The sequence below is a fragment of the Leuciscus leuciscus genome (genome assembly GCF_965113295.1).
Source record: "Leuciscus leuciscus genome assembly, chromosome: 2".
Lineage (NCBI taxonomy): Eukaryota > Metazoa > Chordata > Actinopteri > Cypriniformes > Leuciscidae > Leuciscus > Leuciscus leuciscus.
This window is the reverse complement of record NC_138726.1, coordinates 64,185,048-64,208,514: the sequence shown is the minus strand read 5'-3', so window position 1 is coordinate 64,208,514 and position 23,467 is coordinate 64,185,048. Positions and strand designations below refer to the sequence as shown.

Here is a 23,467-nt window from a genome sequence, read left to right as displayed (position 1 = left end):
CCTGATCTCAAGTTAAAACGATCAAAGTTACAAACTGAATTTGATTTGCTTTCAACAAATAAAGCAGAATATTTGATTAAAAGTTAAAAATTTTAATTACATTTTCTAATAAGCTTGTTACTGAACCTCAAAAAATTAACTCTGTCTTTTGCTCCTTTTACTCCAGTCTTTATTCTTCTCAACCTCCTTCTGATGCTTCTTTGCTTCTTGCTTCTTGATCTCTTCTTGCTAAGGCAGCACATATACTAAAATTGGATCGATACAGAGAAGATTAGCATGGCCCCTGCAAAAGGATGACACGCAAATCCGTGAAGCGCTCCATATTTTTGGGGTGGTAGTGGCACAATGGATAAGACACATGCCTTTGGTGTGAGAGACCCGGGTTCGAATCCACTGTGAGACACCAATGTGTCCCTGAGCAAGACACTTAACCCCTAGTTGCTCCAGAGGCGTGCGACCTCTGACATATATAGCAATTGTAAGTCGCTTTGGATAAAAAGCGTCAGCTAAATGAATAAATGTAAATGTAAAATGTTCTTTAATGGAGTCTTTTCTACAAAATTTAAATATACCCACTATTAATACATTAACAGAGGAAACATTAGATTTACCTCTCAGGCTAGATGAAATTACCACCTGCATTGGTCTCATGCAGTGTAACAAGGCTCCAGGGCCGGATGGCTTCCCCTTAGACTTTTATAAGAAATTCTCAGCGCAGTTAGCCCCCTTATTGTTGGATATGTATGTGGAGTCATTTGAGCAAGGTTTTCTTCCAGCCTCATTAAATCAAGCATCTATCTCCCTTCTATTAAAAACAAATAAAGACCCAACTTTATGTAGTAGCTATAGACCTATTAGTTTATTGAATGCTGACATTAAGATTCTAGCGAAGGTGCTGGCAAAGCGCATTGATGCATGTCTTCCTGATATTATTTCTGAGGATCAGACCGGCTTTATTAGGGGACGTCAGATGTCATCTAATATCCGGCGATTGCTAAATATACTTTTTAGTCCATCTCTGTCTAAGACTTCTGAAATGATAATCTCTCTTGATGCTGAAAAAGCATTTGACCGTGTGGAATGGAATTATTTATTCACTGTATTAGAAAAGTTTGGCTTCGGGCACAATATTATCTCATGGATTCGACTCCTATATTCGGCTCCCTCTGCAAGTGTTAAAACTAATGCTGATAGTTCATCATTCTTTCCTCTTTCTCGTGGGACACGGCAGGGTTGCCCTCTGTCCCCTCTGCTCTTTGCTTTAGCTATTGAGCCACTTTCTATCGCCTTAAAAACATCTTCGTCTATACGCGGGATCCAAAGGGGAGGCACAGAACATCGTGTTTCTCTCTATGCTGACGACTTGTTGCTGTATGTACAGGATCCAGTTGGCTGCGCAACATTAATGTTTCCCCATAAATGATATGGCTAAAAAAATTCAGAAAAGCACCCTACCTTTTAATTTTTCACCTTCAGGGTTTCGATATTTGGGTGTAAACATTTCACACTCTTTCAGTTCTCTCCTTAAGAATAACTTTACGAATTTGGTTGATCAAATTAAACTAGATTTAAAACGTTGGGACAGCCTACCCCTTTCTCTTGTTGGGAGAGTGGAGAGTCTTTTTTTAAGTGTCTAGATAAAATCATCTCCTCATTTATCTGGGCTGGTAAAATTCCTAAAGTGAATAAAATTATCCTGCAACGAAATAAACGTGATGGAGGTCTAGCTCTGCCAAATTTTCTTCTTTACTACTGGTCCGCCAATATTTCTAAGATTTTTTTGTGGTGTAATGCGCCGGAAGCTAACTGGTGTAGTCTAGAGGCTGCTACTTGTCTTTCCTCTTCTCTTCCTGCACTTGTCTTTGCTCCTTTGTCTATGCGTCCTTCCAATTATACTAGAAATCCTATTGTGCTATCAACTCTAAAAATCTGGAAACAATTTCGACAACATTTTCGGTTGAAGTCACTATCTGTTTTAAGTCCTATTTGCAACAATCACTTGTTTTTACCTCCAGCTATTGATCACACTTTTAAAAGATGGAAAGATAAGGGTATGGCCTGTTTTTCAGATCTTTTTATTGATAATTATTTTGCCACATCCACCAATCTTATGTCCAAATTTAACCTGCATACTACAGGCTTATTCAGGTATTTTCAACTCCGCAATTTTGTTAAGACTAACTTCCCTAGTTTCCCTCAATTACCAGAAAAATCTCTGGTTGAGAATTTATTGTCAGCCCCTACAGGTGGTTGTCGTATATCCTCTGTCTACGCCATGTTACTCTCTTCTAATACGTCTTCTCTCTCCTGCCTAAAGATGACTTGGGAAAATGAGATGCAAACTAAGATTTCGGAAGAGCTATGGTCTGAGGCCCTTGCTAGAGTTAATTTCACTTCTGTATGTGCTCGGCTAAGTCTGATTCAGCTAAAAGTCTTTCATCGAATTCATCTTACTAAAGCTAAACTCCATAAATTGTTTCCAGAAACAGAGGACTCCTGTATCAGATGCTCATTTTCTCCTGCTGATCACACCCATACATTCTTTAGCTGCCCAAAACTGGCCTCATACTGGTCTTCTTTTTTTTACTTCATGTCTAGAGCTCTGCTTATTTCTCTATCTCCATGTCCTTTAGTCGCCATCTTTGGTGTGTCTCACTCATCATCCATCACGAGACAGAAAGCAGATGTTATTGCTTTTGCTTCTCTTATTGCTAGAAGGTGCATTTTGTTGCATTGGAAGTGTCCAACCCCCCCCTCCTACTACCTCTTGGTTAAAGGATCTGATGTCATTCCTTTCACTTGAAAATTTGAAATATTCGACTCGGGGCTCAACGGGTACATTTTATAAAACTTGGAACCCTATTTTAAATCTTTACGACTCTGTATCCTCTCTAGATCCTGACTTAATTATATAATGGTTGAGCAAGTGTATTGTTTTATTTTTTTCTATTTTTTATTTTATTTATTTTTTTATCAGTTGTAGAGACTGCCGGTATTTTCTAAATCCTCCTGGGTGGGTGGGTGGGGGGAGGGGTTTGGGATGGTGGTTATTCTGTTGTTTGTGTGATTCTTTTACACTTTAGGAATGTGTAAAAAGACAAAAGTGCAGACAATGTTTTCTCTTTTATGCTTGTCTCTTTGATGATTGAGTGTAAACTCTTGTCTGTACAATAAAAATTGTAAAAAAAAAAAAAAAAAGTACAAGCTGTTAAAATGTATGAGATTTAAACAAATTGGATTAATTGGTGATAAATATATAAACCTGGTTATTATGCATTTAAAACACATTACATGTATTAGTATAATTACAGAAATCTTACCAATTTCATTAATACATAACTGAAGAATATGCATCACATTAAGTTTATTAGTTTATGTTAAAACTGTGTAAACCAATGGATGGATTTTTATATTGATATAAACTGATGCAAAACTTGACTTATATGCAATTCAAATACATATAGTATATATTAAATGTAGGCCTTAATAAAAAAATAAATAAAATAAAATATATATATATATATATATATATATATATATATATAATATTACAATAGTTATATAGGAAAGGGTTTTTATTTTATTTTTTTATTTTTTATAAATAAGTAAAGTAGATCATTGAATACCCATATTGCATACTCCGGGACAGTAGGTGGCGGTATGCACCTGATAAGTTGTGGATGCTATCCGCCATTAAACTAAAAGAAGAAGAAGAAGAAGAAGACAACTTTTTTTTCTGGCTATGTATGTAAAAAAAAATCTAAATTCATAATGTTTGATCTCTGGCAAGAAATCATTGTTGGTAAAAATTAGTGACGGGAAGTACGGCTCTTTTTCAAAGATTCGGGTCATTTTGCTTGGCTCCCATTTCTTTTTTCATTATGATGATGAAAAATATATCATCTGATCACCACTGTTTATGGCTTTTTTTTTTTTTTTACAACAAATTATGTTTGGGTAAACACTATTACAAAAACCACATACTGACATAAACAACTAAGAGTCAAACCTCTGTTGATTCTCCAAAAAGAACTGAAGATGAATGACAGAAATAAAGTCAGTCTGGTTTATAATAAGAGAGATTTTATGTATTTTCAGTTGATTTCATCTAAAGCTGTGGTTGAAGTCAGTTGTAGTTCTTGTGTTTCTCTTTCCTTCAGTGATTCTGCTTGTTATCATCAGATGTCTTCAATAATCAAAATATCATCACTCAATAATCACTGAATATCTAATTATCTCAAACACTGCTTCAGTGTTACTTTAACACCCTGTTGGTGGTTCCCATATGACCACCGGAGAATTGACTGCTGTTGCAATTTTAAGACTCCATCACTTTGCCAACAATACAACTTTTCCCACACGTCTCAGGACGCCAGCGTTTTGTTGAAGACATGAATGCGCAAAATAAGATGGCGTTGTGTGTGAAGTTGAACCGTGAACAGCCCGCCAAACCAAACCTTGCGATACTCCTGACTGTGGAAACGCGTGCATCAACACTGAAAATAGTTAAAGAAGTGCATCATCAACATAGTTAAATATTATTTCAATGAAGTGCCTGATCGTGTCTGTGCGGGATAATATGTTTGTTCAGCACATTTTAGTGTGGATTGTTTGTGAACCTTCAAGCGAAACCGAAAGATGACTGCAAACCCGTGAGTAACCAATTTTATTTGAATGTTTCATCTGCTGATGACTGTGATATTTATGGGCTAAAATAAAAAGCTGGATACAGGTTAATGAACTCTTCGAGTTTTATTAACTACAATGAATAAACACACCCAGATACACAGGTAGGGCTGTAAGATGTCTGCTAAAGATCTGTTTATCTGGAAATCATCTGCTGTTTAAAAACATCTGATAAACGTCTTAGAAAAAGCAGTTTTACATACATTCTAAATCTTAAACATCTTCTAAATGTCTATATGACATCTAACAGGAAACGTCCTAGAGAAATTGTTGTATTGTTATGGTTACTTAAAGATGTGGTAATAAACTTTCAGAAAACACAATCGCATAATCATTCACCTAATCAGCTAAAAGTAGTGAGTAATTGTCAAATAATTTTTTACTGTAATATGTTTCATCTTATTTTATAAATTAACAGCGAGTAAAGTTTTATTTCTTCACTTTTCGAAGGCAAGTCTGTTCAGTGGCGTCACTCCTCCGGTTCTTCTGGAAGACATTTCCATCTGATTGGATTTTCCACAACAGTTTTGCATCTTCGGTCAGTCCCTTCTCCTTCAGTATCTGCTCTATCTGAAGAACACAAACACACTTTTATTACTCGATACTCTTGGCAAGTTCTTACGCTATCAGTATACTTTCAACAAACTGTACATTATGAACTCTCCTTCATCAGAATCTCTGCCTTTACTGAAGGATCATTCACATTTTGATTTGATTTCACCTCCAGTCTTACTATGTTTTTCTTCTTCACTGTGAGACACACATACAGTATACTTTGAGAAAAATATAATCAAATGTAATTTATACATGCGTATATTGCAACCTGCAATATTGTATGTAAAATCTAAATTACAGGATCTTAAAAGTCTAACATTTTAAAAGAGCAAAGGTCAAGGCTGAGCTGGACCTGTTTTTTTTTAGATGTTTGTGAGATTTTGAAGCCTTTCTGAATATTTTATTTTTAGGGGTGAATGAATGATGATCTAAAACTGTCACTAATTCCACCCACTACACAGACATTTACACACACTCCCATCCTTCTATAGGTGGTGCTATAATAAGCACATTTTAGTAAATAATAAATGTAAGGACCATCCATTGGCCCAACGACGGAATCCAACAGCCTGGCGAAAGGTATAATACGTGTATGTCTTTTCAGCGCTCCAGTGAAGTTCACTTAATTTATTAGAATTTAGTTTTAGTATTACTTTAGCTCTATATGTAATCTGACTCAAATTTAGATTGTGTTTCTGATTAGAAAATAATCATAAATATTGATTATGAATTAATATAGATCTTTGATTATTCGGAGTATCCCATACTTTCAATTATTAATTCACTAAGGGACCCGATGCTGCACAGAGTCACACGCCCCGGGTTTACATGGATCTCACGGACACAGCCTCGCCAGTCTGATCTTGGTCAGAGGGTGCAGGGTTTGCTAATACCTCTTAAGTCGGTTGCCTACTGCTCACTCATACAAAAAAAAGTGTAGTTTATTTAGCCACTTCCGTACAACTTGCCAAGTCAGTGATAGACAGAAATCAAAAAGTCTTCAGATGACGTGCTACTGCTCCGTTCATGCGCCTTTAGTTTGACCTATCCTGGACACAGAGCTGCGGGAGCACCAGCCTTCTCTTAGTCTACTAAAATAAGGATTTCAGAAATTTTCCGAATAAATCAAGATGTAACATTTATTTGTCAGGTAAAAATGTATCATGCCAATTACACAAGTAAATGATTAAAAGCCAATTCAGAAATAATAAATACATGACATCATTTACTCAAAGATGACTCTAAAAGTAAGTAATGTTTTCCTGACAAAGACACACAGTGTGTGTGCTCTCCAACAGGAAAACACTGAAACAGGACTGTACGGGGATGATCCTGGTAAAGGGTCCCAAAGACTGCTCTGACACTTATCCTTAAATACCCAGATGAGAACAAAAAGGGTTATACCAATGTTGTTTAGAGTTGTTTGGGCCAATCCATGTACCCTAGGTGGGTAGAACCTGGTTTCTTGAGATATCTTAAAGAGATATCACCCAGAGAGGAGAAACAGGATTCTCCTAATTTCTCAATCTTTCTCATTAACCCTCTGAGGTCGGAAAACGCGCCCCCGCGTTTTGCTGGATTTTCTTCACATTGTAGTACAATAAACTTAAATTACTCCGTCATTTATGGTTATACAGAAAAAAGAAATATAAAAAAAGAATCTGTGATATTTCTACTTTTACATTTATTCATTTAGCTGACGCTTTTATCCAAAGCGACTTACAATTGCTATATATGTCAGAGGTCGCACGCCTCTGGAGCAACTAGGGGTTAAGTGTCTTGCTCAGGGACACATTGGTGTCTCACAGTGGATTCGAACCCGGGTCTCTCACACCAAAGGCATGTGTCTTATCCACTGCGCCACTACCACCCCTATGCGTACTTTTGTATGTGTCCACTTACAATCAAATCAAAACATTGTGCTTTTGTAAAATAAAGAAAATAAACAGGGTGTGCGTTCTGCCTCTCCATCGCGGTGAACTTTTTTTTCTTGAGCACGTCTATAAACTGAAACAAAACTCAGCGAATACTTGTCACACATTTATGAGCCATATACCTTTATACACATTTAAGTGTGTACTTTTAAATGATCGGATTCAAACTGAAAACAAATATTCTCTGTTTAAGTAATTTGTATAAAACCAACAGGATGTCCAGTATCTCAAACGCTTGCTAATTACTTTTAATTCGGCCACGCCCACTCGCGCAAAAGAGATTCACATGCAAATCTCCACATGGAACGCGAACGCCCTCGTTACCTCAAACACAAAACACCAAAACACTTCACAAGTCTCTGCTTTTCGTCGAGTTTGGAAGACGCGCTGTGAGCTTACATTGGATTTACATCAGAAGAAGAAGAACGCGATTTGAAGACAAGAAAGATGTAAGGTAAGAAATTCTTACTTATTAGTTTATGGTATTGTTGCATAAACTTCACATTGCAGTTGAACTGTTGCTAGATATATGATGAATATTATACTATTTCGACCCATGTTTCCTGTTAAATACTGTTTGTGGATATCTGCTCAAACATAGATATGTATAACCATAATGTTTAATATTTTGGAGCGCGCTGTGGGTTTGAATGTATCATATTTTGGAGCGCGATTGCGTTTGAGGGTGTACTCACACTAGGCACGGTTGCCATGAACCGGGCCCGAGTACGATTGTCCCCCCTCCCCACTCCCCCTCTGGCCTGCACTCACATAGGGTTTCAGCATTCGTGCCGGAGCACGCTTACTTCATTATGGTGCGACGGTTTCGGGATAAATAGGAAGAGCGGCGCTCTCACTGAACACAATGGAGTCCAGCACGGTTAGCGCTCACACTGCATGCGAACCGCGCCCGAGTCCAACTGAACCGTGCTCTGGCCCACCTCTTCCAAGCGGGCCAGGGCCGGCTAATCGAGCCGCGCCCGGGCACGGTTCGGAGCACTCACACTAGTCAAACGAACCGCGCTTTGGTGGTCAAACGCACTCGGGCACGGTTCAAACTGGCTAGTGTGAGTACACCCTAAAAGGAAAAATGCACCAAACATTAGGCTTTATGTTTTTACTATTATCTCATTTCATTTCATCATAACGAATGGAAACATTTGAAGTAACATAAGATAATCAATATATTTTTCTCTAGCATTGTTACTGAAATCTTTTGGAAGATTTATAAGCTGCTTTGTAAAATAAAATTATTTTATGCAGTACTGCACATAGCTTATGCCTACAAGGCACAACAAATATGGTGTTCTTTATATTATATATTGTTGGAAACATTTGTGTGTGTGTGTGTGTGTGTGTGTGTGTGTATTCTGTGAATTTTAAAAAGCAATTTTAACCAGAAAAATCTAAAATGTATTCCCAAAATCGTGCAGGCCTAGTTTCTCTTGATACCAGTATGTTCACTTTTTTCTTTTCTTTCAGGGACCAGATGCAACTGAGTCCTGCTGACTTCAACATTCACATGAGTCTCTGTACATGAACATGGTAAAGTGAAAATCAAACACCTTGGAAATGAAAGGTATGTACAATGTTTTTAGGAATGGCACAAAGGTCTCTGTCTTTGGATCATTGTTTTCAATGTGCTCTTTTGTCATTTGTTGTGTATTTTTGGATTATGTTGTGTTGTAAATAAATCCAAACAATCTAAAAGCCATTCTTTTTTAAATCTCCTCATTCTTTGTGCAAGGTTGCTCTGAATGACAGGGCCTGATCGCTCCTAATAGGGCAGTTAGGGGAGTGTCTTTGTCTTTCTCAGATGTTGAAGAATTACATATTCATGAGATGATCACGCCTCTTCGAATATGGCTTTGTCACACAAAACACGTCTTAGAAATTTTAAATCAATATATTGTCTTATCTGAATGAGCAGTCAGGGTGATTTTCACATAGTTTTGGAGCAAATATTCTAGGCTACGTCATACAATTTTCAAAAGTCTTGTGAAGAAATAATCAGTATGGGTTTCATGGCCTTATTTCAGTGACAATTTTTTTTTGTATTTTCACAAACCACGCATAAATGTCATTATCTCAAAACTACAAACTTTTACATACATGCTGCTGATATATTATTGTAGCAGAGTTTGTGCTGAATACAGTGTAATTAGACTTTAGCCATGAAAATGTCACTAGTAACAGAAAAAAACACAAATGTCAGAGCATGTCAGAACACCTCCATGGCCCAGAAAACAGCTCAGACCTCAGAGGGTTAAACCAATGACTGCAATTAAATTAAGACCATTTTACCAATCGCACTGAGACACTTAAAATGATACCAAACATGAAAAGGAAAAAACAACATATTCACAAGATACACCATATGTGATATATACTGTAGACATTCTTAATGAACTTTCAGTGACTTGAGGAGGGAGAGGGGGATGAGTTGAAGTCAAAGGAGATAAGTTTGGGCAGGACAAGGTCCTGTGCTCTGTCTTTGCTATCTTCTGTCCAGTGTGCATTTTATGGCTTTATTGCAGGGTGAGTTTTTGTCTTAGCAGGAAAATCAGTTCTTACATAAACAAATCCTGATATTTTAATTATTTTTTAAATGCACCTTATAAAAAAAAAACCTCACTAGTGTAGCAGATAAAAGCAGTTTGAGTTGGACACTCCAAATCATTCCACTTTCCAGCAAGAGATGTTCCCATACAGAACTGCTTGCCACCATAGTTGTTCGGCTGTCCGATACCCCACAATCTGAACGTAGATTTGCTCTGATCGGACCAGTGTTCGCATCCTTACTATAGAGTCCAATCCACATTTCTCCTTTAAAATCTCCGGGTACAGTTTTTAAGAGTTCATCATAATCCGTCTGGTCGTCAAAGGTGGCGAGATCTGTGTGATTCTGTCTGCAGTATTTTTCTGAGCCTCGAGCCAGGTCAGGTTTCCAGGATAAAAGTAAAACACATGAGGGTTCACACAGGTGCTCAGAGCTGTGGAGAAACATTCATTTGTTTAAATGACATTTAAGCCTGGTTCACACGGCAGGATAATTAGGCCGATTTTAGCCCCGATTCACTCCTTCCGACAATCTTAAGGATGCTCCGATTATAGTAAAATAATCTGATCAGATATTCCTGCCGTGTGTGGTGTGTTAAGACTGCTCTCGTCTGCTCGGAAGGACGTCGGGACCGCTCCGATCTCAAATCGGGGATATCCAACATGTTGGATTTATTTGGCCCGATTTCTTCTCGTGTGTGGTGTCCCCCGAGCACGCAGCCTGTGGACTGTGGAGTGTAGCCAATCAGAAAGCGAGGTGACGAGGCGGCGAGGAAGCACCGGGAAACATAATCAAAACAGTCGGCGGCATTGCGCACCAGAAAGTCCGGTGGACGTCGGAGATCATCGCCTTTTCTTCTGATAACGTTTTTTCCGGTTAAAAACAAACTACAAACTATTGCCACTGCATCCTCTTCGTCCACCATGATTGTTTACTCTGAAGTCACATTTGATCTCGAGGTATTTTGCGAGATTTCCCGTCTGACCTGAGAATGCTCAGGAGTCAAATCGGTTCGTGTGTGATGTGTTGATTTTGCCGTGTGGCTGTGCACCACACACTGTACGACCAAAACTGTTAGACCCGTGATTTTTTTATCCCTGTGTGTGGGGTCTCTCAGGTTTGGAAAATCGGCCGACAATTTTAAAATCGTCCCGTGTGAACCAGGCTTTACTTTATAAATCCAAAATGTCAAATAATATTGAAGTATTTTTTACATTTTAAGGCAAGACACCCCATTCCACTTTCCACAGCGGCTTTGCAGAGCGCTTCACAGAAGCTCAGAAGGCTTCCAGTGCTATGAAGCACTTCCTCCCGAAACGCTCCAGTTCGGCTTCACGGCGCCCCAAGTGCACGCCGCAGCCAGATAAGACAGCACCGCAGGTTCATCAGCCCCGCCCAGCGGCTGAGACCAGCCAGCGTCTGAAGCCAGCGAAATGGTTCCCGTTCCCCAAGCGCCAGGGCTCCTGGCCGAAGCTCACACTCGACCACGAGCCCAAAAAGCTGTCCTAGCCAGCAGAAAGAGGGGTCTATGTCCCGCCGCGGCCGGAGCAGCCCTGAAGACCGCTCGAGTGCTTCTCACAGCCCCCTCTTCAGCTCAGGCGGCTGGAGCAGTATTAAATACTTTCACATCCAAGTGAACCCCCACCACAGGCCATTCTTGAGATTAACCTTCGAGGGGCAGACATATCAATACACAGTCCTACCATTTGGACTGGCGCTAGCGCCTCGTACATTCACGAAGTGCATGGATGCAGCTCTCTCCCCCCTGAGACAGCGGGGAATGTGCATTCTGAACTACCTCGACGACTGGCTCATACTGACTCAGTCAGAGGCGGAGTCCCATACTCACAAAACCTGGCTCCTCAGCCAACTAGAATGTCTCGGGCTCAGGGTAAACTTTTCCAAGAGTATACTGTCCCCCAGCCAACGTATCACGTTCCTGGGAACAGTTCTCGACTCCGTACTTATGAGAGCATGGCCCACCACGGACTGGGCTCTATCAATTCAGCGGCTCGCCGCGTCGTTCAAAGAGGGCTCCTATGTACCCCTCCGAACGTTTCAGAGGATCTTGGGCCTTATGGCTTCAGCATCATCAGTACTCCAACTAGGCCTACTGCGTATGCGTCCTCTTCAGTTGTGGCTAGCACCTCAAGTACCACCCCATGCATGGCGCTCGGGACTCGTGAATATCAGGGTGGACCAGCGCTGTATCAAAGCCCTGGACCCCTGGAAAAACACCGGCTGGTACCAGCAGGGTGTGAGCATGGGTTTGGTCTCAGAGAGGAGGGTCATTTCAACAGACGCTTCCAACTCCGGTTGGGGAGCCCTGTACGAGGGCAGGCCTGCCTCCAGCCTCTGGTCGAGCTCAGAGAAATGCCTACACATCAACTGCCTCGAGATGAGAGCGTTTTTGTAGCCCTAAAAACCTTCCTCCTGAATACCATTATGGAGGCTAGAGCTCTGTCTACTAGGCGCCTCTACCACCTTAAATGGTCAGTGTTCTCCAGCTGGTGTTTAGCTCGGAACCTCGACCCACACACTTGCGAAGTACCAACGGTACTTTCCTTTCTCTAAGAGCTGCTGGACACGGGACGCTCCCCCTCCACGCTCAAAGTGTATGTGGCAGCTATCGCAGCCTTCCACGTGCTGGTGGCCGGCTCTTCTTTAGGTAAAAGTGACCTCATAGTTCACTTCCTTAAAGGAGCCAGAAGGCTTAACCCGCCTCGACCACATTCAGTGCCGGCTTGGGACCTTTCTCTGGTTCTACGGGCTCTTAAGGGACCCCCCTTTGAGCCACTTCAGTTGGCTGATCTAAGACCCCTCTCTCTTAAAACCGCTCTGCTGTTGGCACTGGCGTCAGTAAAAAGAGTGGGGGACTTACAAGCTCTCTCCACAAGCACTTCCTGTCTTGAGTTTGGACCTAACGACTCTAAAGTCTTCCTTAAGCCAAGACACGGATATGTACCAAAGGTGCTCTCAACACCGTTCAGAGCCCAGGTTATCTCTCTAGCAGCTCTCCCAGTTTTGGGAAAAGATAGTGATGCTCACACGCTCTGCCCCGTCAGAGCTCTGAGAATATATTTGGAGCGTTTAGCCTTTTTCAGACAGTCTGAACAGCTCTTTGTCTGTTTCAGGGGCCGCACCAAAGGGCTGCCGGTCACGAAACTCACGCTATCCAGATGGATAGTGGATGCTATTGCTCTGGCATACACCTCACTGGGTCTCCCGTGTCCCAAAGGTGTAAGGGCTCACTCCACAAGAGGCATGGCTTCCTCTTGGGCATGGTCCAGTGAAGTCCCTATCAAAGACATTTGTGCGGCGGCCGGCTGGTCTGCTCCGTCCACATTTGCAAGGTTTTGTAACCTAGAGGGCCCTGCTCTGCAGGCATGAGTTCTCTCCATCTAGGCCCTGGCTCTATGGACCCAGGCCAGTGTATAACTCAGACACACTGTTGTGACTTCACAATTCTATGTGAGAATAATATTCTAGGTCCCTGGCTCTTTCGACCCAGCCCTATACATATTTCTGAGTGGCCTTTGTGGTTCACTATATACTTGCATATCATTTTAGACCCGACGTTCTGGTCTTATATATATTTATATATATTTATATATATTTAGCTTATATATATTTATGCATTTGGCAGACGCTTTTATCCAAAGCGACTTACATTGCATTATCCTATACATTTAAACAAAGGTATGTGCAATCCCCTGGGATCGAACCCACAACCTTGCGTTGTTAACGCAATGCTCTTACCACTGAGCTACAGGAAAGCTGGTCTATGATATTCAGATTACTCTGTTATAGTCCTGAGGCTCCCCGGATTCTCAGAGTAGTCACAGGCGAATAGCACAGCGTTTTAAATTGGGTTCCCACAGTGTTTGCAACGCAGTCGTAAGGGAACGTACTTGGTTACTTACGTAACCTCGGTTCCCTTAGAGATAAGGGAACGAGTACTGCGTTGCCCTGCCGTGCTATTTCGCTCATATCGGGTGTTTCGCTTCAGTCGATATAGACCTGTCATATGGCGAGTTTTCTCTGAATTTATACTCCCCTGCCGCGTCCATTTTGGCGCGCTCGAGTCTGGCAGGGCGCCAAGCGCTCCCATTGGATCGCACGCTCCTGCTCACTCGCCATAGATTCGTGAAGTTGCCGCAGCACAGCCAATCAGCTCGCTCTCGCTGTGCAGCTGCAATGCGTTTTAAAATATTCAATATTCTTGAGAAAAGGAGTTTCCCGCAGCGTTTGCAACGCAGTACTCGAGGTAACGGAAGTAACCAAGTACGTTTTCTTATGTCTCATTAGAACTACAGAAACGCGACACCGATCTGGCAATCTTACATAGCGTGGTTATAGCAGATATAGGACCGGAGGCATAAGGGCCTTTCACCCTGTTACGACTTGATGAACCACTGAAACGATTTTGGAAACATTATTTGAAGGTAAAAAATCTTCCTTAGTGTTTATTTTTTCCTTGTACATGTTAATTAAAAATGAAACAAAAATCATCTGTAATACCATACTGTAGCCACTAGATATCTGTATAGCCCTTTAGATAATTATATATTCAGGGCCGTGTGTTCCCAAGTTGTGGAAATGAGACATGATTGCTTAGTTTTAATAGGATCTAAGCTACAACATACTTACAGCTATATGACATTTTCTTAAATAGTTTATATTTTGCAAATATTTTACACTGGACCAAATTCTTGATAAATAAAATTTTCGTGAAAAAGAAGTGAAGAGTTTTTTGCCGTTTTGAACTCATTGCGACCTCTATGAAAGTGATGGATTCAGCGCGGGTGCGACTTGGATTACGTTACTGAATACTTTTTTTTATTAAGTAATTTGTAACTGTAACGGAATACATTTTTAAAGTAACCCTCCTGATGATAGTCATTATTTTGCTATAGTAACAAACGCAACTTTTGCGCGCATCTGATCGACAGATAAACTGTGGGTTAACTTTATCATTCAACTGAACGATGCACATTCATTTCATTATAGCCTACAGAATGTTCTTTTTCAATCCATGCAATAAATGCACGTCCTTGAAGGAGCGCGGATTTCTTGCGTAATAACTTGAACTTCTCAGGTAATTTCGAGGGTTTGGTGGCCAATATTTAAATTTAGACGGCACTGATTAAAAGTTTCCTACATCCTCACTGACATGAATGCGTAAGAATCACAGAACGCACACACTCATTTATTTAATAAAAAAAAATTTCATAATTCATTACTATTGATCACCCTTTACTTCTGTCCGTAGGTTTTGCAAATAAAACATTAAAAAGAGCTTGTGACTAAACCTAACTCATGCTTGAAAGAAGTGCAGCATACAACATACATCTCTGCTTGTTTGCAGTGTTAGGTTAAATAAAGAACTGGTTGTTTGAATATGTACAGTGTTTTCTTTACTCAATAAACACTATATAAACGTGTTAAGGTTCTGTGCATTTGAGGAGCGGAGAGTTTAGCATTTGTCGTTGAGTCACAGCAAGTACTAAATATTCTTAAATAGCCTGTGTCTCACTCCATCTTAAATACCATGAGATTTTGGCCAAATGACAGAAAAAAATTAGCACCCACATTGCTTCAACAAACTTTATAATCTGTAAATTGATGAAATTAATGCGACTCACTTAGTGCCTCAGATGTCCGATGGACAAAAACTTTGTAACTTCACTTGATTTTTGTGAAATGTTCATAATACTATAATGACAAATGCAAGTGTCTGACCACAATGTCAACTTTGACAACATATTAATTATTTTAAAGTGGTTTTCCATTTCCTGAAAAGTAGCGGTTTTACTGCATAATACATTTTTAACAAGCAGAATAATACAGCATCATGAGACACAGTCTCACTATTAGCTCTGGCTTTTAGCCATTATCGTCTTTCAAAGGACAAACATATAAACTTTAAAACTTTTGGCTTTACATCAAGTCACTTGTCACTTTATTTTGGCGCGAGGCCCTGTGGGGTCGATGGCACAGTCCTTGCGATGGCTATGCATCTAATAATCTATGCAATATTGTTAATAATATTTTACAATAATATGATAATGTCTAATGTATGCTCCCATTTTTAACATTTGGGGGAAACGGATAATTTCCAAAGTCAGTGAAACTAACCTGATAACAGCACAAAGATCGAATCAATCCTCATGATGACAAGCCAACAGATGATCACACTGATGCACAACTGAACTGCTCTTTTCAGGGTCAAGAAAGGCTGGAATTATGTCACTTTCTAAAGCTTGTTTCATGAGTCTGTGCTGCCCTGTTAAAGTGCTTGATAGTGACGCATCAGTGTTGACACTTGTTTTACATTGAAAAGAACATTCAAACAATTTCAGCAGAGATTTCCATGTCCACTTTAATCACACTGACTGTCTTTCTCTCAAACTATCTGTCTATCTCTCTGTCTTTCTCAGCGATGGATGCAAATGAGGAGTAAAACTGCAGCCTTCTGACATACTTGCCATATTCGCCAGTTATCATTAATGAAGTACAAATTGTAGAGCACCATTCTTAACTTTACCATTCTTAACAACTTTACCATACTTAACGTAAAACATATAGAAGATATTTACATGTGATATAAAGGTAGTTGAGAGATACTGGAACTGGACATTTTATGAATGGGGTTAGGGCCAATATGTGGAGTGTGGGCCATTTGTAGTTGATGTGTATGCGATCGCCATTAAAGGCTTGACTAAACTAATCTCTCGTACCAGTTGTACCTCATCTACACTCTGGCGTAGGGAATTCAACATGCATAAAAAAAAAAAAGTTGCATGTTGAATTCACATTGATGTGGACAACAAAATGTGTTTCATAATCTAACCATTTTGATAAATTATGTGATGAAAATAAGAGAAATCTGTTCTTTTTAGATATGTAGTGTTACAGCCGGCTCTCAGGCAGGCAAAACAAACATAAGCATAACATAAAGAAAGAAATGTATCAGGGTCGGGCAGGACACTCAGCAAAGCGCAGACCAACGAACTCCATACCGGAGACAAATGCCCAACAAGCCCCAATTCACGAGCAGTCTCCACCACATTTCATTCTGCATCCAACAAGTGTCAGGTGTGTCGGCCACGCCCTCTCCAGACGGCACCTAAAAACATACACACCAACCACACACACACACACGTACGCACAGCCTAGGCTGAGACGTCACAGTAGGTTGCTGCACAAATTAAATTGTAAATTGAGTAGCATTAACTCTTCTCCTTTTGTTCACTATTCAGCTCTGCTGGATCATTTGAGTATCTTTGCTCTGGTTTTACTGGAATTAATTTACAAAAACTGATTTGCATTGTGCCCTGTATTAAAATTCTGAACTACACTTGAGGGAATAGTCAAAGGAGAAGATGTAGGGACTTTGGTCACCTTAAGCATTATTATCCACTCACTAGCTATGATCTACAACGTACTCGGTTACTAACGTAACCTCGGTTGCTAACGTAACCTCGGTTGCCTGAGAGTAGAGAACGAGTATTGCGAAGCTATACGCAGTGGGAAACTTTCTCTTTTCTCGAGAATACTGAAGCCATTATTTAAAAATGCAATGCGGCTGCACGAATCTATGGCGAGGCGGATGAGACGCGCAAACCAATCGGGTCACTTCGCGCCCAAGGCTCGCCAGAACCCGCCAGCATGGGCGTGGCTTATGCCTATATAAGCAGACCATTTCGCCATAGAATCAGGTTAAATTGACTGAAGCGACAGCACCTGAGCCAAGCGTAATAGCACGGCAGGCTACGCAATACTCGTTTCCTACTCTCAGGGAACCGAGGTTATGTTAGTAACCGAGTACGTTCCCTTTCGAGAACGTCCACTTCGTATTGCGTAGCTATACGTAGTGGGAACCCAGTTTAATACGCTGTGCTATTGGCTGGCGACTTCGCCCTTAACCATTACCTGGGGCTAAGTGGCCCGAGGTCAACAGTAAAGTTTGAAAGTCAAAATTCCCCCAGGGCCAGACAAAGTCGGATCCCTTATTAAGGAACAATGTGTCAGAGGCTCGGAGCCCTCTTAGATAGAAAGCACCCGTGCCTGCAGAGCAGGGACTTCTAGTTTGTAAAATCTTGCAAATGTGGACGTAAGGACCAACCTGCCGCACATATGTCTTTGATTGATACACCACTGGACCAAGCCCATGATGAGGCCGTGCCTCTAGTAGAATGAGCTCCAACACCTATGGGGCATTGAAGGCCCATGGAGGTGTAGGCTAGAGAGATATCATCTACTATCCATCTAGATAGTCTCTGTTTCGTGACCGGCAGACCTTTAGTGCGGCCACCAAAACACACAAAGAGCTGTTCCGACTGTCTGAATGTGGCGGAGTGCTCCAGATGGATTCTGAGAGCCCTAATGGGGCAGACCAGTTATTATCATCTTCCGACAGGGAAAGAGCTGATAATGATATAACCCTGGGCTCTAAACGGGGTTGAGAGCACCTTGGGAACATAGCCGTGTCTTGGTCTGAGCACGACTCTGGAGTCGCCAGGCCCAGACTCAGTCACCTGAACTGAAGAGGGGACTGGAAAAGGTGCACAAGCTTTCTTAGAGGGAGGTCCGGCCACAGCGGGACTTGAACCCTCTTTTTCCAACCCTGTCATTCGACTTGGAGGGCTTCCGAGGCTCAGGGTTCAACACAAGCTTGGGTCGGGGGCCCTGACGTTCCGGGAGCGGGTAGCGCTTTGCAGGCTTTAGGTGTCATTGGCCTTCAGCCGCTGGGCAGGCCTGAAAGGTCGGCGGCGCTGGCTTGGCTGGCTGAGGGGGCGGTGCTTTCTTAGGGTGCCCTGAAGTCGAGCTTGAACGCTTGGGCAAGTGTCGCATGGCCTGCGACGATTTCTGCGCCTCAGTGAAGCGCTCAGAAAATTCCTCCACCGCTGGACCAAAGAGGCCGGTGTTGGATATTGGGGCATCGAGGAAGGCGGTTCTGTCCGCGTTCTTGATCTCCATTAAATTCAGCTAGAGGTGGCGCTCCAGCACAACCAAACTGGCCATACTTCTGCCGATCGCCTGAGCGGTGGCCTTGGTGGCGCGCAGGGCTAAGTCGGTGGCGCTGCGCAAGTCCCCAAAGGTCTTAGGGTCCAGGCCAGCCTCGTCCATAGAGCGAAGGATCTTGGCCTGGAACACTTGGAGGATTGCCATGGTGTGCAAAGCCGATGCAGCCTGACCGGCGGCGGTGTAAGTTCGACAGGGCTTGGATGGGTGGACCGCCTTGGTTCTCCATCCGCTAGAGGCGGGCGGGCAGAGATGCGCGGCCACAGCTTCTTTCCTCGTCTGCGAGAAGAGCACCGGTGAGGGGGTCTATGAGGCACGTGGGGACTAGGGTGGCCTGGGCTTGCTCGATACAGGCATCCTTTGGCCCCATTGCTTCTTCCATCGTGGCTCGAGGGAAGCGGGGAACGCGAGGGGCGGGGTCGCGTCCAAAAGGAGAGCTAGCCACGAGCGCAGGATGGAGATGGGCAGGCTCTCGCAGTGCGGGCAGCCGCCCTTGTTGAGTGCAGTCTCTGCAAGGGCGAGTCCCAGGCATGGGGCGCACTAGCTATGTCCGTCAGCTTCATGGAGAGTGACTCTGAATGAAGTAGGGCTGCATCTAACGATTATTTTTGTTGTCGATTAATCTATCAATTATTTATTCGATTAGTCGACTAATCTAACGATTATTTTTCCGATTAATCTAATTATTATTTTTGGGATTAGCTGATTTATCCATTGGCAAACTTTACAATAAATAATACGTACAACTTCTACCATAAGTATTTCAAACTTTTATTAATTCATTTTCTGAAAAATACTTTAATAAAGTGCCAGAATTAAAATGCAAACAACACTTTAGTGCATCATGTAACATTAATGCCACATAAATTCTGCCAAACACTGTGCAAAAAATACATTAATATGAAGGCATTAAGTAGTTTAAAAGTCCAACATAAACACTGCCTAATACAGTGCAAAGAACACCTAAAATGTTTCCTTTAGTTTAAAGGAGCAAACAGTCCAACATAAACACTCCCTAATACAGTGCAAGCCCAGCAAACACATTTACTTTGTGGCAACGTCTCTGGCACGTTGCATTTCTGCTATGGCAACGTCGCTGTCTACGAGCTCGCAACATTGTAACAACGTAGAATTGTAAGATGCAACAGGGCTGTAGCAACGTTGTTGCGCGACATTCAGCAACTGAGAGATGACGTTCTGACAATACTGCTGCTATATCCCTCATTTAGCATTTTGTTAGATAATTATATACTTTTTTATCGTTTATTGTTTATCTATATTATTATTTAATGGGGCTATCAACACCTGCAAGTGTACACTTTGAAGAGTAAAAATGACAGAAGGTTTTGTTAATTCAACTTTATTAAAACTGCATCAAATTGCACTTCCAAAAGTAATACATTTGTGAAAAAAAAGAAGAAAAAAAAGAAATAAACGAATATACAAATTTATTTTAAGTATAATAAATAAAACATTTAAAAGCAAAGGCAGATCAGAACATTTAATGAACAAAACCGGGTCTGTATGGCACTTGCTCGATGAAGAACGAGACAACACAATGAGCCCAACAGGTGGTTGGAATTTAAAATGCTGATTTTGAATTGAATGCCTTTATTGTCATTGTACTTTACAATACAACGAAATTAGGAGCGCTCTCCATTAGGTGTGTACAATAAATACAATAAATAATCCTTAAATACATTAAAAAAATATAAATAAAACAGAATAAAAACAGAATAAAATAGAATTAATGCAGTAATCGCAGTGCAAAAAGTAACAGTCTGGTGGTGCGGGATTGTATAGACCTATAACGCCTACCAGAAGGCAACAATTGAAACAGATGGTCAAGTCAAGTCAAGTCAAGTTTATTTGTATAGCGCTTTTCACAATACAGATTGTATCAAAGCAGCTTCACAGTATTAAATTAAAATAATACAACAAAGTTTGTTTCAAAAGGAATTTATTGATTGATCAAATTAAATTAAATATCCCCAAAATATCCCCAACTGAGCAAGCCAAAGGCAACAGTGGCAAGGAACCGAAAAACTCCATCAAGTGACCTAATTGTGTCCTAAAACTCCATCAGGTGACCTAATGGAGAAAAAAAATAAACCTTGGGAGAACCCAGGCTCAGTCGGGGGCCAGTTCTCCTCTGGCATTTATGAGCTAGAGGACGGATTGTAGTTTGAACTGTAGGATTATATGAATGCCTGGCTGAAGAGATGCGACTTTAATCTAGTTTTAAACTGGGAGAGCGAGTCTGAGCAACAAACAGTATCAGGAAGACTATTCCAGAGTTTTGGAGCCAAATGTGAAAATGCTCTCCCTCCTTTGGTGGTTCTGGATATCCTAGGTATGACCAAAAGCCTTGAATTTAGTGATCTTAAAGAGCGCGATGGATTATAGGGCGATAGAAGATCCGTTAAATAGACTGGAGCTAAGCCGTTTAGGGCTTTATAAGTCAGTAGCAATATCTTATAATTAATACGGAGCTTTATAGGTAACCAGTGCAGTGATGATAAAATCGGTGTTATATGATCATATTTTCTTGATCTCGTAAGAACTCTAGCGGCGGCATTTTGGACTAACTGTAGCTTGTTTATTGAGGATGCAGGACAACCAGCTAATAAAGCATTACAGTAATCTAGTCTCGAGGTCATGAATGCATGAACTAACTTTTCTGCATCAGAAACTGATAGCATATTACGTAGCTTAGCAATGTTTCTAAGGTGGAAAAAGGCTGTTTTTGTAACATATGAAATATGATTTTCAAAAGACAGGTTGCAATTGAGTATAACAGTATGGTGGCCTGGATGAGTATTGTCCTTGATGATGTTCTTAGCTCTTGAGAGAGTACGACTGCAGAGAGGGGAGGGGGCAGCCAATGATTTTTTCTGCAGTCTTGATAATTCTTTGCAGGGCCTTTTTATCGCCAGCAGAACACGTAACAAACCACACAGAGATGCAATATGAAAGAATGCTCTCAATGGTGGATTTATAAAAGGACACCAGCAGCCTCAAATTCATGCTGTTTTTCTTGAGTATCCTCAGGAAATGGAGGCGCTGCTGTGCTTTTTTTACAACTGTTGTAGTGTTGGTTGTCCATGAGAAACAATCTGTAATATGGATGCCCAGGAATTTAAATGAGTAAACTCTCTCCACGCACTCGCCATTTATGAAGAGGGGTTGATGGTGTGTGTTACATTTCTTAAAGTCTATTATAAGTTCTTTTGTTTTTGCAATGTTTAGAATTAGGTTATTGGCAGAGCACCACTCAGACAAATTCTGTACTTCTTGTCTGTAGGCGGACTCATCCCCGCCCGTTATAAGTCCTACCACAGTAGTGTCGTCTGCAAACTTTATGATGGAATTGGTGGAACATGTTGGTAAACAATCAAATGTGTACAATGAATAGAGGAGAGGGCTCAGCACACAGCCCTGAGGTGAGCCGGTGCTGAGTGTGATGGTGGAGGAGAGGTGGGGGCCAATTCTGACAGTCTGTGGGCGATTTGACAAAAAGTCCTTTATCCAGCTGCAGATAGGTGGGTGAAGGCCGAGAGTCAACAGTTTGTTTATCAGGATGTCGGGGATAATTGTATTAAAGGCGGAGCTATAATCCACGAAGAGCATCCTGACGTAGCTGTTTCTCTGTTCAAGGTGGCTCAGGGCAGTGTGGAGAACATACATCCCGCTTAGACTGATAACAGTTTAGCCTGCAAGGCGGGGACTTCCAGATTATAAAATCTCACGAATGTGGAGGGGGAGGCCCAGCCTGCCGCCATACATATGTCGTGAATAGAAATTCCGCTAGACCAAGCCCACGAAGAGGCCACGCCTCTGGTGGAATGGGCTCTGATGCCCATAGGGCACTGCAGGTGTTTGGACGCATATGCAGCTGCGATTGAGTCCACTATCCATCTGGACAGACTCTGTTTCGAGGTCGGTGAGACCCTTGGTGCGCCCACCAAACGAAACGAAAAGCTGCTCGGAACGCCAGAAGGCGGCGGAGCGTGTGATGTACACTCTCAGCGCCCTGACGGGGCATAGGAGGTTATCACTATCATCACTGTCAGATGCAGGCAGAGCCGACAGGGAGATGATCTGCGCCCTAAAGGGAGTGCCAATCGCTTTTGGGACGTAACCATGTCTCGGTTTGAGGATGACTTTAGAGTCATTAGGTCCGAACTCGAGACACGCAGGGCTGACAGACAGCGCGTGTAAATCCCCCGCGCGTTTTACTGATGCCAGAGCTATCAGAAAAACGGTTTTAAGCGAAAGGTATTTCAAATCCACGGAATCTAATGGTTCAAAGGGAAAAGCTTTCAGGGCCTCCAAGACCAAAGAAAGATCCCAGATAGGAACCGAGGGGGGCCGCGGAGGGTTCATCCTCCTGGCTCCCCTAAGGAAGCGGATAATGAGCTCATTTCTTCCTATTGCATGGCTGCGCGTCGTCTCAGCGAACGCTGCGATAGCCGCAACATATACTTTGAGCGTGGAAGGGGACCTGCCCTTGTCCAACAGCTCTTGTAGGAAGGAGAGCACCCGCGAGACCCCGCGTGTGCGTGGATCCAGGCTCCTAGTGGCGCACCATTTAGTGAACACTGACCATTTAGACGCGTAGAGTCTTCTCGTGGAAGGGGCTCTAGACTGCGTGATCGTGTTTATGACCCCTTCTGACAATTCAACGGGTATCCGTTGATTACCC

At 41.9% G+C, this 23,467-nt stretch overlaps 1 long non-coding RNA gene across 1 annotated transcript in view; it reads left to right on the top strand.

Annotated features, from left to right (window-relative positions):
* The first annotated feature begins 307 nt into the window (after positions 1-307).
* The window catches only part of LOC309492631, a 195,394-nt gene continuing 172,234 nt past the window's right edge, over positions 308-23,467 (top strand). The window contains exon 1 of the long non-coding RNA XR_014203620.1: positions 308-546. This is a non-coding gene — a long non-coding RNA (uncharacterized lncRNA). The remainder of the gene's footprint in view (positions 547-23,467) is intronic.